We start from the raw sequence: 18810 nt of genomic DNA, 5'->3' as shown, positions 1-18810 counted from the left end.
AATTTAGCTTGTTGTTGGGTTTAATTATAATTTTAATCTATTATTAAAACGGGACTTATGTGAGATTGACAACAAAATATGGATGAGATTTTGTGATCTAATGTTTGAATGTCTTTTATTAAACTTAAGTGAGACTTTATATATTAATAAGTAAATGATAAAAAGGTGCATGTAAGAAGAAGCTACCGATAGTATTGTTGGGTACAGGATACAGATCAAGGTCCTTCATAATGATGTTGGGAATTTATAATGATGATGTGTTGGGAGATATTGTTGATAGGATAAATTGATACGTGGAAGGGGCACGTGGACGAATCGAACATTCCAGTGGAAGGAGCACGTGGACGAATCGAACATACACCGGAATGAGAGGGATCTAGAGACTGTATAGGTATGGGACTATACAGTTGAAGGATAGCTTAAAGGGATTGATTTGGCTACTCATATCAACAAATGCATTTGCTTTTTGGTAGCCTAACTCATAAGAACTTCATGGTTAAGCGTGCTTAGCCTAGAGTAATTATGGGATGGGTGACCTTCCGGGAAGTTTTCTCGGAAAGTGTGTGAGTGAGGACAAAGCACACTGGAAAGCCTCGTGTTGATGTGTGGGGGCAATCAACAGTCCTTGTAAGTTGTCGGGGCGTTACATGGACGACCAAGCCCTAGGAATTAAGGGCATCCCCTCTCATCTAGTTGGTTCTTGGACTTGGTTCTTGGAGCTTTTAATTGAGGACCTTGGTGGGAAAGTTGTGTGTGCAGAAATCACATTTATTTCAAACCAACAAAAGGTCAGTCAATGATCAATTTCTTCTACATATAACTTAATATCTTCATTAACAATACATTGTATATGTAACTCAATATATTGAACATGTCATGGTCTTTTGGCAGCTTTTCAAGATCTTCTACCTGGGGTAAAACAAAGATTTTGTGTTAGGCATTTACATTCAAATTTCAGAAAAACATTTCTTGGAAAAAATCTTAAACGTCTCATGTGGAGGGCAACAATAGCCACACATCCACAACAATGGGAAGCTGAAATGAGGAATATTAAAGCCATAAATGTAGACGCTTTTAAATACTTGCTTGCCATTCCACCTAGGTATGTATCTCAGTTCTTATAATTATTTGATATACTCATAGTTCATATTTAAATACTTGACAAGTAATATTACTTATGCCAAGTTTTGGTCAAGATCTAGATTCACCTCTAGATCACAATTTTACACTCTTGTGAACAACATGTGTGAGGCCTTTATAGTATGCTAGTTGATAGTAGGTCTGAGCCTATTATTAGCATGTTAGAAGACATTAGGGTTTATATTATGTAGAAATGGGCTGCCAATAGGACAAAGATGACATCATATCAAGCTTCAGTCTACCCTAAGGTTTGGAACAGATTTGAGAAGGAGTCATGGTTAAGTAGATATTGGTTACCAAGGTGTTAAGCCCTTGGCAAGTGTACCAGACCGTTATCAAGTAATATAAACGGGTATCGTTTTCCCAGAGGAACTCTCAGGCCTTAAGGTTCATGTAGATCAATTGCATTAAACTTGAGAAGAAAAGAATTGAAGTGTTTTGAATGCAAACGAAAATAAACATGCAAAATGCAAATGAATAAATTGGCAAAGGACAAAAAATATGGATGAATGGAGTTGTTGGGGTTTACAATTTCATCTAATCCGCTCTCTTTTATCTACTTTTCTTATTTAGTTAGCTTATTTATCAAATTGTCATGCAAACTTTCTTAGTCTACCCTAGACACAATCTCTTGGCGAAAAGAGCCTATTACTAATTACTGGCTTGCTATCTCTAGCCTCCCCTAGTAACTAATAATGCATGATAAACGGAAGCAAAATACAATTGATCGTCCTACCCCTATCTCTAGACAGTATTGCTTAATCAAGGAATTCCCCCCAGTTCATGACATGACCGTACATCTCCGTATCAATCAAGACAAACAACGAATGAGTTAAACGATAAAAGCATTAAGCACAGGTAAGGAACCCAACAATTGATAAATCAAGCATATGCAAGCATATAAAATAAATAAGAATTTTAATAAAAGAGAGTTTCAAAAGATTACATTGTTCCCCAACAACAAAAGGGTTTAGTTCACCATTGTCATGGTGAAACTAGATGAAATACAATGGAAGAATGGAAGAATAAACCCTAGATTTAGTAAATTGGAGTCTAAGCATCCAAAGAACAGCCTCCAAGGAGTGTAGAGATGTTGTGGACTTCTTGCGTGCCAAAAGATTAGGTTTTGAGTCGCACTAAGGCTATTTATAGCGCAACAAAAGATCATAAAGTCGGCCCAAGCCCAGCAGACAACCGCTCAGCGTCCAACTTTGCCCCTGGACGGTTTGCCCATAATTGTGCCACCGCTCAGCGGTCAGTTTCACCATTGAGCGGTTTGCCTCAAATCACCTGGAAGCTCAGCTTTGCTTCCCTGGCGCCAGACAGTGGCTCTCCCTCGCATCCTGGCGCTCAGCGATCAGTTTTGTCATTGAGCGATGCATAGACTTTTCTTTTCTTCCTTTTTCTCCTTCTTTCTAGAGTCTAAGACCTTCCTACTTCACTTCCATCTTCATTCTTCATCAAAACCCTGCAAAACAATGCAAAAGATGCATAATATCTCTCAAAATAGCTTTTGACTCTCATTTGACTCAACTTAAGTGTTTTACTTGATTTTAAGCTCATTCTAAGCCGCAAAGATTGTGTTTTGATATCAAATTTATGCATAAAAATAACGATTTTTAGACTGTTATCACAACCCCAAACTTAGAACTTTGTTTGTCCTCAAGCAAACAAGACAACACTTGGCTTTCCACTTTTTCATCAAATAGTTCAACAATCCAAAAATTCATTTTTCATATGACAAGAACTACTCAATTCAAATTTTCAATGAAATCAAATCAAGATGCATGCATGCTTTCAATCCAATTCAGTTCACATAATCACATATTCCGCAACAAATGTTTTATTCATGAATGATCAATCCACTAAGCATAGATGTAAACAAAAGATTTATCAATTTTCACCAAGCAAGTTTTTCACTCAAGTGTTTAAGAGGACCCTCCAACTCTCTACTATTCACAAGTCACCTGAAACAAAATTGCCCTTCATCTAATACAATCAACATTCTCACATGCAAAATGCATTCACAAGGACTTTTCCAAGGCTTACAATGAGGTTGGGCTAACAAGAAAAATTGGTTTTTCTAGGAGCACAAAATCCTTGAGTCAAGAGAGTTATTTTAACATTCAAAGTTCAAGTACAAACTCTATTTTCCACCAATCTCACTCATTCCCAACTTCTTCCTTTTTCCTTTACATTGAGCTCATCTTTCATGCTTTTTCTTTTATTCTTTTTCTTGTCTCATGCATTTTTCTTTTTCAACTCATAAGCTCAATGCCTTTCTTTTACTTTTCAATTTTCCCCAACAACCCCAAACTTGAACCTTTTCAATACATGCAATTATTCTCAACCCAACTCAAGGTAAATAATTTTAAAACAAGGGTTTTACTCCTATTTAAGGCCAAGGTTCAAAAAGGGTATAACATTTTAATCATTTTGGGCGAAAATTTTGGCTAAGAAAGGGCTTCCAAACATGGCCTTGATCATATGACATAAACATGCAATTCAATCAATCATCAAGACTCAGGCAATATCATTCATGCTTTCCTGTGAACAATACATATATCAAGAAATACTCTGGAGCTCAAAAGCTCACATATCATGCTTTCTCACACCCTGCTTAGCATCAAAACCACAATCATGAATCATCACACATCTATTCACACAGCTAGTGAACCATTCACCTGGATATCAACATGCAACACATTCTCAATCATCATTCACATCAAATCATCATCAAATAGACTCATCACACATTTCATTACGTCAAACCATCATCAAAAAAAGTGTACAAGCCAAGCATAGACACTAACAATCAAAATTCAACCTATTCTAAAAAATGAAAAGTTCAAAAGAAAAATAAAAATCCCTGTCTTAAGCTTTGGCATCCACCAGTAGATTCCTTCTCATCCCATGTTTTCATCTGAGTCATCATCCTCACCAGCCATTGCGTCCTCAAAATCATCCTCATCTCTGCCTGGTGCTCCAACTGCTCTACACCCACTCCCCTGTGCCTGCTCTGGCCAAGCCATAGTACTACGAAACTTGTCCATAGTCCACCTGTGTACTAGTGGCTGATCATATAGCCCCACTATCATCTCTGCAGTAGCCTCCATTCCTCTGTGCAAAGACTCCATCCTAGCCTCCATCATGGACATGTACATGTCCCTCATTTGCAAAGGCTCGGCGTGCTGTGCTGGTGCATCCACAGGAGCATCCCCTTGCTGTGTTGCTACTCTCCTAAGACGTCTCCTAGGCTCTGTTGGCTCGCCCTCTGCACAGTACTACTGATAATAGGAAGCATCTATGGCCTTCCTAGGCCTCTCATATGGTGGAACTGCAGTATCCACCCCAGCTTGCTGGCACAGAAATGTCATCAAAGACGGATGTCCAAGCGGTGTGCTACTACTCACTGTAGTAGCACAACTCTGGATCTCGTCAGCAATGACCTTCCCGACGTTCACATCCATCTGCCTCAGCATGCAGTAAATGAAAATAATCATGTGCATCGTGATGTCGAAAACATGGGAGCACGGCTGTATGTTGGCATGAGTGAATGCCATCCAGTATCTAACCAGCGGTGTCAAATCTGCCCTCTTTATGTTCACGGGCACTCCATTAAGGTTCATCTAAAAATGCCTTCTAGGAAGGCACATAACCCTCTCGATATCTGCTGTCTCTGAAACCCCCTACGAGCGCTGCATACTGGCACTGCTCACTTGGCCACTCAATGCCCAAAAAGTTGTTAATGGTGTCAGGATCATACCAGATAGTTTGTCCCCTGACGTAGCTCATAAATCTCCCAGCTGACACTCCTCCTTTAGGTAAGGCGTTCGTGTAGAACTCCTTTACCAACTCAATGTTGGCTGGTGCAGGATATGTGGCCAGCCTCTCCCAATCTCTCCTCAAAATCTCTACTCCAAACTCTGGAGCCAAGTCTGGGATAAAAGTGGCCTTCCTCTCCATCAACAATCTCCTCTCAATGCTGGATGGTGCAGGATATGTGGCCAGCCTCTCCCAATCTCTCCTCAAAATCTCTGCTCCGAACTCCAGAGCCAAGTCTGGGATAAAAGTGGCCTTCCTTTCCATCAACAATCTCCTCTCCTGCACAGTCACATAGTGTTCCTCATGCTTCTGAGAGGGGAACCTAGGAGAGTAAAATCTTCTTGGCCTTTCAGGCTCCTTCCTTTTGTAACCCTAATGTTTCACCCTCCTCGATGAAGACATTCCTGCAAACAATAAAATTTAAAAGGCCACAGAGATTAATCATTAGGGGTTAGCACATCATCAATCAAATTTCATACCAAACACAGGCTAATACTGAGGAAAAAACAGGGCTCCTCAGTGTTCTTGTATCAAAAAATCAAACATCCAACAAAATCCGCTGCAGACCGCTCAGTGTCAAAGAAGACCGCTTAGCGGTGTTCCTCAAGTCGCGCCACCGCTCAGCGTTTAAGCAGACCGCTCAACTGTGGCGACTAGGGTTTGTCAACTTTTTTTTTAAATCTCCCTATTCTCCACTCTAACACTAATTTCATCAATCCAGACCAAATTCATGCAATTCAATCGGTTCAAACAATTTTTATTTCTCCAAATCATGCATAGAAATCAAAAGCCCTAATTTATCATGTTCCTAAGCATGTTCTTCATCAAATTCCAAATTTAAAAACCCTGAGAATGAAATGCACAACTTACTTGAGTAGAGATACTAGATGCTTGCTAAACTTCCTCCTGATTGATGATGAATGCCTCTTGAATGCACAATCCCTCAACAAAAACCCCAAACTTTGACAAGATAATGATAGAAAAGTGAGATTTTTGTAAGTGGGTGATGAGAAAAAGTGGGGAAATCTCTTTGGAAAATCTTTGAAAGTGTAAATTGGGTGCTAGGGCTTAAGGAGACCGTTTGGGCGAAAATTGCAAAGAAGAGGTTTCAAAGTGCAGAAAACCTAAAAACGCTCAGCTTTTAAAAGCACGAGCTAGGTATTCGCCGCCACTGCTCAGCGGTAAAATGCACTGCTCAACGGTGAGCGGTAATTTTCTCCCTTTCTTCTTTGCCTGCTTTTGGGTGATTCGTCCCTGTAGCACCTGATTTTAACCTTCAATTTTTCAATTTCATGCCTTCCCCCTCTCAAATGCACATGCAAACATATAATACACTTCAGACAAAGTTTAAAAAACAAACAAATAATCAACTGGGTTGCCTCCCAGGTAGCGCTTGTTTAACGTCATGAGCCTGACCCAAACCTTTCCAGCACTCATCAGTTAGTGCAATCCTTACCAACACCCTTCAATAGGTGTACTTACTGTATCTTTCAGTAGATACATAAATACCTAGCATCCCTCAGTAGATGCTACCCAAAAATGTTCAAAAATACAAGAAATTACATGTCCAAAACAAAATAAACGTAAACCAATATATTACAACAACTGGGATGACCCCCAACAAACACCCATCAGTAGGTGTTGATATTCTCCTTGCTTGATAATCTTTTCTTTTTCTCTTTTGTGCTGAATCTCTTCAGAAAGTTGATAACACCAAGCACTTGTTTCCATGTCTCAATCACAGGAACTTTAATCTCCAATTTCTTGAAGATCTCCATAAAGCTCTTAAATTTATTTTCCTTCCTATGATTTTTCTTCTGATGAGGAAGGGGCTTTTCACATGATCTTTTCTTTCTTCCTCTCTTCCTCTTTTTCTCAATCTTCCCCCTCAACTTTCTCTTTTTCTCTCTTCTTCTTTTCTTCTTTATTTTCGCATGTTTTTTTCTTTTTTCTTTTTTCGCAACCACTGCTTTTTCTCCCTCATCATCTTTATCTTCCTCACTCAACCTTTCTGTTTCTTTCTCCTCTATCTTTTCGTCATCTCTCTTTATCTTTTCCTCATCAATTTGTGTCTCCAAATTCCTGAAGGTAACTTCATAACTCTTGGAATCGTACCTCTCCAAGAATTTGTCGAACTTTTCATTAAGGCTTTTGACTTGTTCTGTCACTTCAGCTATCTGATGACATAGTTGTTGCTCATCCTCCCATGTTTTTGTTGATAAAGAGAGTTGTTGCTACCAATGATATTGTTGCATCTCTTCCATGCATATAGGAGAAGAAAAACTTGTATCCATGTCCTGCGGAAAAATTTCATCATTCTTTGTAGGGGTAGAGGAAAACGGTTTTTGTTTCACAGATGCAATCGGGGTTGTCGTAGGGGATTGGGGGCAGAAGAAAACAATTACAAGAATGGCCACACATTGAAGAAGGGAAAAAAGGAGAAAATAATAGATAGAAAGAACAGTTATTTCTAAGGGAGGAGAGTAGTCGTCCCCATGGCAACCTCCAGGATTTACTGCAAAGAAAAGAAGTGGAGCTCCAACTGAAGAAGAGGAGGATTTACGAGAGCAAAACGCCGATGTAGAAGGTAAGTTCTCCTTCTTAAGACTCCATAGCTCAAAAATTATAAACGCTAGATGATTGCAATCGACTCGTAATTGGTTCTATGCTTTAATGCTTGGCTTTATCTGCTTGTATACTCAATATACATGATCTGGTTTTGCATACTCTTCGCCACTCATTTATCCCCGATAACACAAACATGGCCTCACTCTAGACATCTATCCATTAATCCAAGAACAGAGAACAAAAGCATTGATCATCAAGCTAAATTTTCACAGAAAAAACCATAACATCTTCTCATTGACCTCTGCAAACAACCATCCTTTGGTTTCATCCATCTGTTACAAAACATTCACGATCCTTCAACAACATCCAACATCTGCATTCTCAATTCAACAACCTCTGGTTCCTCTCATCTGCAAGAAAAAAAACGATCACTACACCAGTCTCGCATAAGCCAAAAGACTCAAACTCATTCACTTTCTAGCGTCTACTAGGTCCCACATCCTCATCTCTCCAATCCATTCTAACCTGCTATCATCATAGAATCAACAAGAATCTCACACAGAAATTCCAATTTACCATTGTATTTCCCATTTCAACGTTCTCACACAGATCCCAATTCCCAAATCTTTTTCCTAGTTCAACCTTAAACTCAGCCTTTTCCATGGCAACGGAAGAACCCACTATCGTTGTGAAACCTGTAATCAAAGCTAAGCCAAATTTGAACTAACACCTGTAACGTGGAAAGATTTAAAAAGGGAAACTCATCACACTGAATCTCCAAACATCGTCTCGGCAAGCCCCTGTGGTTGTTTCCCCTGATATCTAACGGTGGGACCACGCTGGTGGTGGTCTCAATGATGGCAGCGTCAGTCTTTTTGGCAATGGCAGCCACGGAGGAATAGGAGGAAAGGAGTCACCCACGTCGGAGACTGGTTTCGTTCGTGGTGGTGGAGACTCGCCATGGAGGAGCAACAGTTCTTCTCTTACGCGCGGACCGGTCCTGTTGATGATAGGTGTCGCCGGCGACGCCTTTGGATCGAGTGGCGACGGCTCCGGCAGCGAGTTACATCATCGGCGCGACCCTGGTTCGTGTTTCGACAGCGGCGTGGGCGCGGTGGTGAGAGGGCGTTTCTCTTTCGCGTGTAGTGTAAAGAAGAGGGAGAAAACCGGTGGTGTGGTGATGTTTAGCGACGCGTTGGGATCGAAAGGTTGGGAGGGTGTGGTAGTCTTCGGAGGCGAGAGGAGAAATACGCCGCTGGTGATGCCTCAGGCCGCCACTCACGGTGGCTGCGACGGTAGTCGTGAGAAGAAGAAGGCATGTGCGTGGGAGAGAAAAGCCAGTTGCCTCTGGGTGTTGTTTTTCTCGAATGGGAGCCTTCCTCAAGGTTTGGGGGAATAGAAACTCTAGTGGGTTCTAGGCAGGGAAACTGGGCCTAGTTTTCATGGGTCGGACCCATCAGCACACCCTTTTTTATTCCCACACCCCTCTGCATATTCTTTCAAGAAAAAATCCTTTCTACACCCCATTTTCACTAAGTCACACCCTTTCCAATTGGGCTTAGGCCCAATCAGTCTTTAAAAATAAAATAAACACCCTATAGCTTTTTATTTTAGTTATTTATTTATTATTTTTATTTTTATTTGTTATTTTCAATATCTACTTATTTTAAAATATATTAATAATATAGAAAATATATATATTCAAAAATAAAAATTTATTTTAAAGGTTTAAGCACACGCGTGCCCGTTCGCGGCGTCTTTGTGCTAAAAAACCTTTTTTCTCCTTCTTTCAAAAATTAAAAAAAAAATATTTAAAGGTATAAGCACACGTGTGCCCGTTCGCGACGTCCTTGTGCTGAAAACATTCTCCCTTTTCTCTCAAAAATCAGTAAAAATTTATTTTAAAGGTTAAGCACACGTGTGCCCGTTCGCGACATCCTTGTGCTAAAAAACCTTTTTCTTTCTCTTTCGAAAAATTAACAAAAATATGTTTTAAGGTTAAGCACACGTGTGCCAGTTCGTGGCATCCTTGTGCTAAAAAACCTTTTTCTTTCTCTTTCAAAAATCAATAAAAATTTTATGTTTAAAGGTTTAAGCATTCGTGTGCCCGTTCGCAGCGTCCTTGTGCTAAAAAACCTTTTTCCTTTCTTTTTTTCAAAAGTTAATTAAAATTTATTTTAAAGGTTAAGCACATGTGTGCCCGTTCGTAGCATCCTTGTGCTAAAAAACCTTTTTTCCTTTCTTTTTTTCAAGGTTTAAATCCTTTTTTGGTCCCTAAGTTAAGTTCTGATGTTCAATTTAGTACCCGCTTTTAAAAATGTCAACCTTTAGTCCCTATGATATGAAAAATGTATCAAATCAGTCCTATCCATTAACAAATCACAAGTTTTTCATTAAGTGATTTGTTCTTCATAACACCTTCCGTTAACAAATCACAAAATATTGGATATCTAAGTATGAAAACTTGTGATATGTTGTTCATTAAGTGTTGTCATGAGAACTGATTTGATACATTTATGTTTTAAGGTTAAGCACACGTGTGCCCGTTCGCGGCGTCCTTGTGCCAAAAAACCTTTTTCTTCTTCTTCTTTCAAAAATAACAAAAATATGTTTTAAGGTTAAGCACACGTGTGCCCGTTCGCGGCGTCCTTGTGCCAAAAAACCTTTTTCTTCTTCTTCTTTCAAAAATAACAAAAATATGTTTTAAGGTTAAGCACATGTGTGCCCGTGCTCGAAAAAAACCTTTTTTCCTTCCTTATACAAAAAAATCTTCAAAAACCAAAAAACATCCAAGTTTCCGTTTATCCAAACAACAAAGTGCATTTTACTTTTTCTACCGTTTAGGTAGCATTTTATCAATTAAGCTTCTCTCTAAGATACCAAGCATTGAATAAGAACTTCATCATTATACAAAGTGAAGGGTTTAGCCCATGGTATCGTCTAATACGTTGTAAACGCTTTTGAGATTCTGCTTTATTCAGCTAAAGCGTTTAGCTAGTTTGCTTTCTTTATGTTTTTGGAATATTACTTGAGACTCTTAAGGCTTTACCAAAAACATTGTCTTGACACTTTAATATCCTTATCTGTTTGAGAGTTTAACAAATTACCGTTTGGTAAAGTATAACTTTTACGTTTAGCATAACTCTCATAGACGCTTTAATTTGGGAATTATTTGGTGTTGCATCTCGTTTAGGTCTAAGTGTTTTTCTAAGGCTTTTCTTATGTTACTAGATGATTAGAGATTTTGAGCCTAACACTTATGTTTGTGCTATCTTCATATTCTAGTTATAGCATCTTCAACTTCTTATTTCATTTAATGTTATTATGTTAAACTTCAAAACATATTAGAGTGTTTAGACATATAAGTCTTATAAACGATTTTGTCTTAACAATCTCCCTTTTTTGATGTTTAAGAAATACGCATCTAAACGATATGATTTTTCTTAGTTCAACGCAAAAGTGCAATTTTATATGTTCATAGCTCTAAGTTGTTTAAATATTTTTGTGAGTTTTTATCTCTATTATTGTTTTGTATTATGCATGCAAGTGATCTAAACAAATGAAATAAATAAAGACAAAATAATTAAACATGGTAAAAAAAAAGAAAGCTGAAATCAGAGCAAAAATTAAATAAAAGATTGATATTTAAACAAGTAAACATGTTACATGAATGTGTACAAAGTTATGCATGAACTTATAAGAATCTGGAGACTCCCCTTGATTCTGTGTTATCCTATTCTATCATATCGTCTAACGTATTCCCCCTGAGTACATGCTCCTAAAAGCTTATGCGTTTATCTCTTTTCTCCCCCTTATTTGATAAACATAAAAAGGGGAGGAGAGAAAGGACATCACGACCCAACACAGGAAAGGAAGGTAGCAGGAAGAAGGGAGAAGAAAAGGGTCATAAGGGAATAGGACGACAAGGGGACAAATGGGTCTGGTGATGGAGGAGGATGAGGAGGTGATGGTGGTGGAGAAACAAAGAGGATGAGAATGATGGGAAGAGAGAGACATGAGGGGATATGTGTGAAAAGAGTTGGGGAGATAGAAGGAAAACACAAGAAAGTGGTGGTGGGGTAAGGTATGGGCCTACTGTGAAGGTTGTAGGTTAGGTGGAAGGACTACTTGTGTAAAGCAAGTAAGTTATGAATACGAGAGCAGGAAGGGTTGTTGGACTTTCATATTCAGCTTGGTCCGGTGATCGGAGATGATGATGATGATGGTCTAGAGGTTTTGATGATGGTTTCATTGATTTGTTAGATTGAGAGATTGAGAACTCAGAAGTTGGAGAAAGTATTCGAGAGAAGTGCAAATTAGGTTTTCTAGAGGAGTGAATGAGCTGAGAATATGAAGAAAGTATAGTCGACTTAAATAAAGTGGAAAATTAGTCATAGTCGATTGTGATTTGTCTTGTCCATTTAATGCACTTATTACGACTTGGATTTGGAAAGAGATATTGTATTTCTCGAAGAATGAGATATTTTGGAATGAAGTGCTTTTGCAGCGGATAAGTATTGGAGAGGTGATGAGTCAGAGAATTTTTCTTTTTGAGGAAGAGAGAGAAAAGAGAGAATTGATGTTAGGAGTAATGACTTGATTGACACGCAAGAGATATTGGAAAAAGATTATGAGAGGATAGAGGAAAAGGTTTAAACTTGACTTTCCTAGACACTTCTAGAGTTGGGCTCAATATTTAGACACAACCTAATGCATGTATGCAATTGTCTTGTAGACGATTTATCTTAAACGATGTTATGTATGACACCATTTGGACTATGTGTTCTTGATGTTTGACTCTAAATGTTATAGCAGTACACTAACACACGTTGAGTCAAATTCATTCAAGGATTCTCATATGAATAAGGGTGATTGGATGATAAAGTCTATCTTCAACTAATGGTTTAGTGAAGATTTCAACTAGTTGATCCTTTATGTTATTGTAAATCCACAGTACCCTTGTTAACATGATCACGTATGAAGTGAGGTGTGACCACAATATGTTTTGCTAGTGAATACAATGTAGGGTTCTTGGATAAACTAATTACAACATTATTATCACAATAAATAAGGATCTTACCTTCGAAGTAGTTTTAGTCCTCTAGCTGATTCTTGATCCATAGTAGATGTGAGCAGCAATGAGCGGCAAACATATATTCATCTTCTGCTATTGATAATGTGATTGTATTAAGTTTCTTGCTTAACCACAATACTAGATTTCTTCCAATGAAGTGACATCCTCCACTTGTGCTCTTGCACTCTACTTTATCTCCAACATAATTAGGATCACAATAGCCTTCTGATTTGAAGTTTTTGCTTCCTTTATAGCACAAGCCAAGACTGGTTGTTCCTTTCGTGCTAAGATGGGTTTCTGTAGGATCTAACTGAATTCTTGCATATAGGCAAACATTGAACATTATGTGAGGTCTAGATGCGGTGAGATACAAAAGTGAACATATCATTTGTCAATAAGTAGTGTCCACTTTTGTTGAGCTTTCGTTTAGCCCTAGGCTAGTTGTTGGATGCATTGTAGCTCTCATCTCCTTTGCTTCATCCATTTAGACCTTTTTCAGTAGCTCCTTGTTGTACTCCGTCTGATGAATATAGATTGTGTCTTCTTCTTATTTGATTTGCATTCCGAGAAAGAATTTCAGCTCACCCATCATACTCATTTCAAATTTGTCTTGCATCATAATGGAGAAGTCTTGGCATAATTCCTCATTAGTATCACTGAATATGATGTCATCAATATATATTTGAATAATGATGAAATCTTGATTGACATTTTTCCTTAATAATGTGGTGTCTACTTGACCTCTGGTGAAACTGTGATAAGGAAGAGACTTAACCTTTCATACCAAGCTCTGTGGGCTTGCTTTAATTCATATAAAGTCTTGTTAAGTCTAAAGGTGTGTGTGGGATTGATTGGACATTCAAAGCCCAGAGGTTATTCCACATACACTTCTTCCTTAATGTCACCATTTAAGAATGCATTCTTTACGTCCATTTGGTAAAGTTTGATTTTGTTGAATTCCATGAATGATAGATGAATGCAAATGACTTCTAACCTTGCTATCGGAACATAGGATTTGGTGTAGTTAATCCCTTCTTGTTGTGAATAGTCTTTTGCAACCAGTTTTGCTTTGTTTTTATGACTCTTCTGTCTTCATCCAGTTTGTTGCAATAGATTCATTTAACTCCAATTACATGTTTTCCTTGAGATAGCTCAACGAGTTCTCATACCTCATTTTTCTTGAATTGATCCAGTTCTTCTTTCTTGGCTTCTATTCAAGAGTTATCTTCTAAAGCCTTATTGACATTTAATGACTCTATTTGGGAGATGAGAGTTGTGGTAGGTTGCTTGTGATATGCTCTTGTTCTCACATGCTCATTCAGATTTCCTATGATTTTTTTTAGGGATGATCCTTGACTAATAATGTTGATTATATGTTAATAATTGTAGAATAGGTAATAATTGTTGATTGCATTTAGAATAGGTTTTTGCATATGATATTCATTAAAAACTTAACTTTGAATTGAATTTTATTTGCTTTGGTGAATTGAGTGGATATTACTCATTCCAAGTTCTAAAAATGGACTTAAACCCCAAAATGGGCCTATTTTCACCAAATGTCTTCCTAAAATTTAATTAAACACTCTTTGCAAATCCAATTCTGATTTCTGATTTTAACCAATGATTCTCTATTTGTTCATTAGTTATAGGTGTTTCTTGTTGAATTGATTTTCATTGTAGTTTATAATTCTTCTATTTTTAAATTTTAGGTCCTATTACATATTATCCCATTTTTGAAATTGCATTTCTGTCTAATATCCATAGTCCATTTCTTTCATTTTGAGTATTTATGTGAATTGATGATTAGAATAGCCTTAGTTTAGATTTTTGTTTTACTTAAATCCTTTTTTCATTGATTTTGATCACATAATATCTTGTTTTGATTTTTAGAGCTAGAACACGAATATAGAATATGATTCTTTAGTTTTAATTTCTCAATTCCTTATTTCTTTTACATTCTGTTCTAGGTTTATATAAGTTGAAATAAGTCCATTTTAATTGCATTAGAATATTATATTATATATCCTTTGGACTAGTTTCAAGAAACTAGAATTAGATATGATTCATGTTATGTTTTAGTATTAAAAGATTTCATTCATTCCTTCATTTACATATCATTTTATTTTACTTGTAGATACATATAAGCACACATCATTCAAGCATTTAGTTACTAAAACTTTCATTCTTCATTTTAGTTTATGTTTTATTTTTCTATTAATTTCTTTCTTTCTTTAAATAGATTCTAGTTTAGATTCTTTTCCTTTTAAAATTCATTTCTTTTCAAATTTTCCCACCTTCCATTAGTAATAATTAGTTAATAACTAAAAAAAAATCATTCTACACTTTAAAATTTAATTAACTGAGTTGTAGATTGATTTTAGGTTATGGGAAATCTAGTTTGTTGACTTTTCAATAGGTTGATTTGTACAAAAAATACTTGTCTGAACTAAGAATGACCTATAGAAAGAGTACTTAAGGAGTTAATTAGGAGCGTCTATGAGTCTAAACAATATTTAGAATATTAGTGATGAGAGGCCACAAACCCAAATAATACCTATTTTGTACTTAACAACATTGATTTACTTAGTGTAACTTAATTAGTTGATTAAAAATTACACGTAATTTGTAAGGTCAAACAAACTAGTATAAAAATAAGTATGCATATTCACTTTCTACTTATTTATTTGCATTGCATGTTATTTTTATATGCACTAATTTCACTAACTAAACATGCAAGTTTTTTTACAAGCTTCTAAAAATTATATCTATATAAGCATCCTTTAACAAACAACATATTATTTTACCAATAAGTGTTATAAAGAAGGTTTTAACATATACCTCAAACAAACTTAGGGTTAATATCATTAAGGATGGGCATAAGATTTAATCCTATTAAGTATTTATCTATAATATACAAGTTATTCAAGAACTATTTTCGTACAAATAAAGAAAAAGACTTACTTACTTGAAGAGAGAAATTCTTTGTTACATGTATCTTCTAGTGAAGTTTGCAAGAGTACTTAAGTACATTAACTTAATACGTTGAGAGTTTCCTTAAATATGAAGTTGATTCACCATTTTGTTCTCTTTTCTCTAATATTCCAATGTGTTTAACTTTGTTAACAAGCATACTTTTTTTCTTTATTATGTAGTTGTCACTTCACTGTTGTGTAGAAAACACAATTTTATAGTTTTAAACCTAGATGATTTAATAAGATCATATACAATAAAATCAAGATAATCTAATTTTAATAATCTAATCAATTACAATTTAGTTTTCTCCAACCATCATAATTTAGACAAGACGTCCTATATTTTTTTTTCTTAAGTTTCATAATAAAAACAATGAGATCACCAAGAAAAAAACATGCTTGATCTCATTTAACCATCAAATCATCTTCTCATGACTTCTAGGATGCTCACAAGCTCACCTAAGAAAGGACAAAATGATCAAAAAATGACTACTATAATGCAAAAGATCTAAAAACCTTATGTAGAATTGTCAACACCAGTTTTTCGTCCGGATGACTAAAAATTATACGAATTTTCTTATTTTATCTTATTTTATGTTTTTCTATCCTTTTACTATTATTTCTTTCTTATTTGTTTTTGTTTTTATTTTTATTTTCATCCTTTTATAAATTTTATTCTACTTTTCTCCTTTTTATTTTATTTTATTTTCTTAATTTTTAATTTTTGTTTTTATTTTTAATTTTTAATTTTATTTTGATTAATATAATTGATAAGTAAAAACATTATTAATTAAAGAAAAGGGTTTTAAAAATAAGAAATGTGTGTAATTTTTTGTCTTTTAGTAAAAAAAAAAATAAACAAATAAAAATATGAAAAAGCGTTTTGGTTGGAGGGAGGCNGCGGGTACGGTGGATGCAGGAAACAGATTCTGCCAGCAATTCGTTTGGTTTGGCATACAGCAGTGAAGGTGGCAAATGGGCAAAGGTACAGAGGAATTCGTGGCAGAGGAAGTTTTGAAAATGAGAGCACCAAGGACAAAGGTAGAAGAGGATTTGGAAAAGGCAACGGTGAGGGGCAGGGATAATTGATCACTAGAGGAGACATTTTTGAGTGGAGGGGAGATAAAAAAGGACAAAAGCACGAAGAAGGAGGAGGATTTTTGGTTCCTGAGAAGCATCATCATCCATGGTGCTGGAGAGGTAGAGACATTCTCGGAGAAAGGAGGCTATCAGCAAAAAGAGAAAAAAAAAACTTGGTTCCCATCACGGGTTAGGGTGAGGTTTTCCAGAGGTTCACTAGTCAGCATCAACTTCACTGCTGCAACAAGAGAGGCCAAGCAATAGCAGAGCTTCAAGGTAAGTAACCCCCTCACTCATTCGCTCTTTAATGATGTCATAAGTTTCTGTATTATGGACTATGCTGGCTACTACGTTTTGTGCTTGCCATACCATTGCTCTGCCTATGAATGAATTCTCAATGACCACCGAACATCGTCATCGTCATGCCCTTTACTTAGCTAGTTACTTACCCGAAAACAACAAAAAAAACAATCAAGCATGAGTTTATCTGCTAGCTTCATCCCGTACCACGTTAACCAACCCTCTGAGAACCGAAGGATCAATTCCCTCCGTTGTCATCTCCTCACACGGCACCATAGCCTCTTCCATCTGCACCCAGATGAGAAACAACACGAAACACAAAACCAATAAGATAACACCATCATCAAACCGAATCAGTCCATAACCCAATCCTGCCCCACCATCACCACGTCTACCTACACCATACCCAAACCTTCCCATCGTATCATCAACACGCCCAGTGCAAAACACACACACGCACAATAGCATACACACAATACAGAGTCGCACAAGAACACCATAGTGTGTTTCTTTCACCCTTTGATTGTGTCGATCGAAGCCAACAACCCAAGATTCACACACGGTCCGTAAGAGCTTAAGCTTCGAAGAGGAAGGTAGAGGCGCAGTGGTCGACTGTGTGGTTGAAAGGGGGACACGCAGTGGCGACGGTGTCCAATCTCGCTGGCGACAGCCGTTTGGATTTAGACAAGGAGGAAGAGAGAAGATCCCGGTGGTCAGCCATGGTCGCCGGCGACGCCAAGCTTGGCCGAATGACAGCGGTGGCGCGGTGGAGGTGGCGGCGTGCAAACCCTTCCCTGGTTTGCCATTTTCGAAGTGGAGCAAGGGAGAGAGAGGGCGGCGGCGTGCGAACGGAAGTGGTGGAAGGAGGGCCTGGCGTCGGCGGTTGACGGTGGTCGTCAAGTGGACGCGGTGGTGTGCGGATCCCCAACCTTAGGATGGTGAGAGAGGGGCAGACGACGACGTCGTGGCCGGCCATGGCTCCGGTGAAAGTCGCAGTCACGGCGAGACTCCGGCGCAGCGGAAGGGCGGTGGCTGGTGTGGTGGTGTGTGTTTCTCAGCCTTGGGCCAGTGGGTGCGAGAGAGAGGGAGACCCTAGGTGGTTGTGAAGTGTGAAAAGTGGGAATGAGGGGAGGAGATTCGAACCCCTAAGTTTCTGAACTCTGGGGATGGAACGCCTAGGCCGATGCTGGGCCAAAACAAAAGCAAAAAAAAAAACAAAAACAAAAATCCTTTCTGTAACCCCGTTGTTTCCATTTTACACCCCACCGTTTTGTTTTTGTATTTTTCTTCTATGACTGGGCCGGCACTGGGCAAGAAGAAGAAGACAAACAAAAAGAACGCCTCTGCACCCCCGTTTTCTCCTAAACCACACCCCTTTCCTATTGGGCTAAGGCCCAATCCGTTGATAACTCTAAAAATGGTTTACACCCTTTGTTTTTTTAATTTTTTACCACCCCTTTCTACTTGGGCTTAGGCCCAATCTATCATTAAAAATAAATTAGGTTAAGCACCTTATAGTTTTTATTCTAATTATCTATGTATTATTTTAGTTGTTATTTTATTTTTAGTATATCTATTTATATATTAATAATATATAGGAAAATAAAATCTTTCTTTTAAAAAATCATAATTTGTTTTAAAGGGTTAAAGCACAAGTGCGACCATTCTGTCTGTCTTGTGCTAGAAACCTTTTTCTTCCTCTTTAAAAAATCATAAATTGTTTTAAAGGGTTTAAGCACAAGTGCGACCATTCTGTCTGCCTTGTGCTAAAAACCTTTTTCTTCCTCCTTAAAAAATCATAAATTGTTTTAAAGGGTTTAAGCACAAGTGCGACCATTCTGTCTGCCTTGT

This window comes from Vigna radiata, unplaced genomic scaffold, assembly GCF_000741045.1.
Source record: "Vigna radiata var. radiata cultivar VC1973A unplaced genomic scaffold, Vradiata_ver6 scaffold_350, whole genome shotgun sequence".
Lineage (NCBI taxonomy): Eukaryota > Viridiplantae > Streptophyta > Magnoliopsida > Fabales > Fabaceae > Vigna > Vigna radiata.
The sequence above is the reverse complement of the archived record's forward strand: the minus strand, read 5'-3'. Positions refer to the sequence as shown.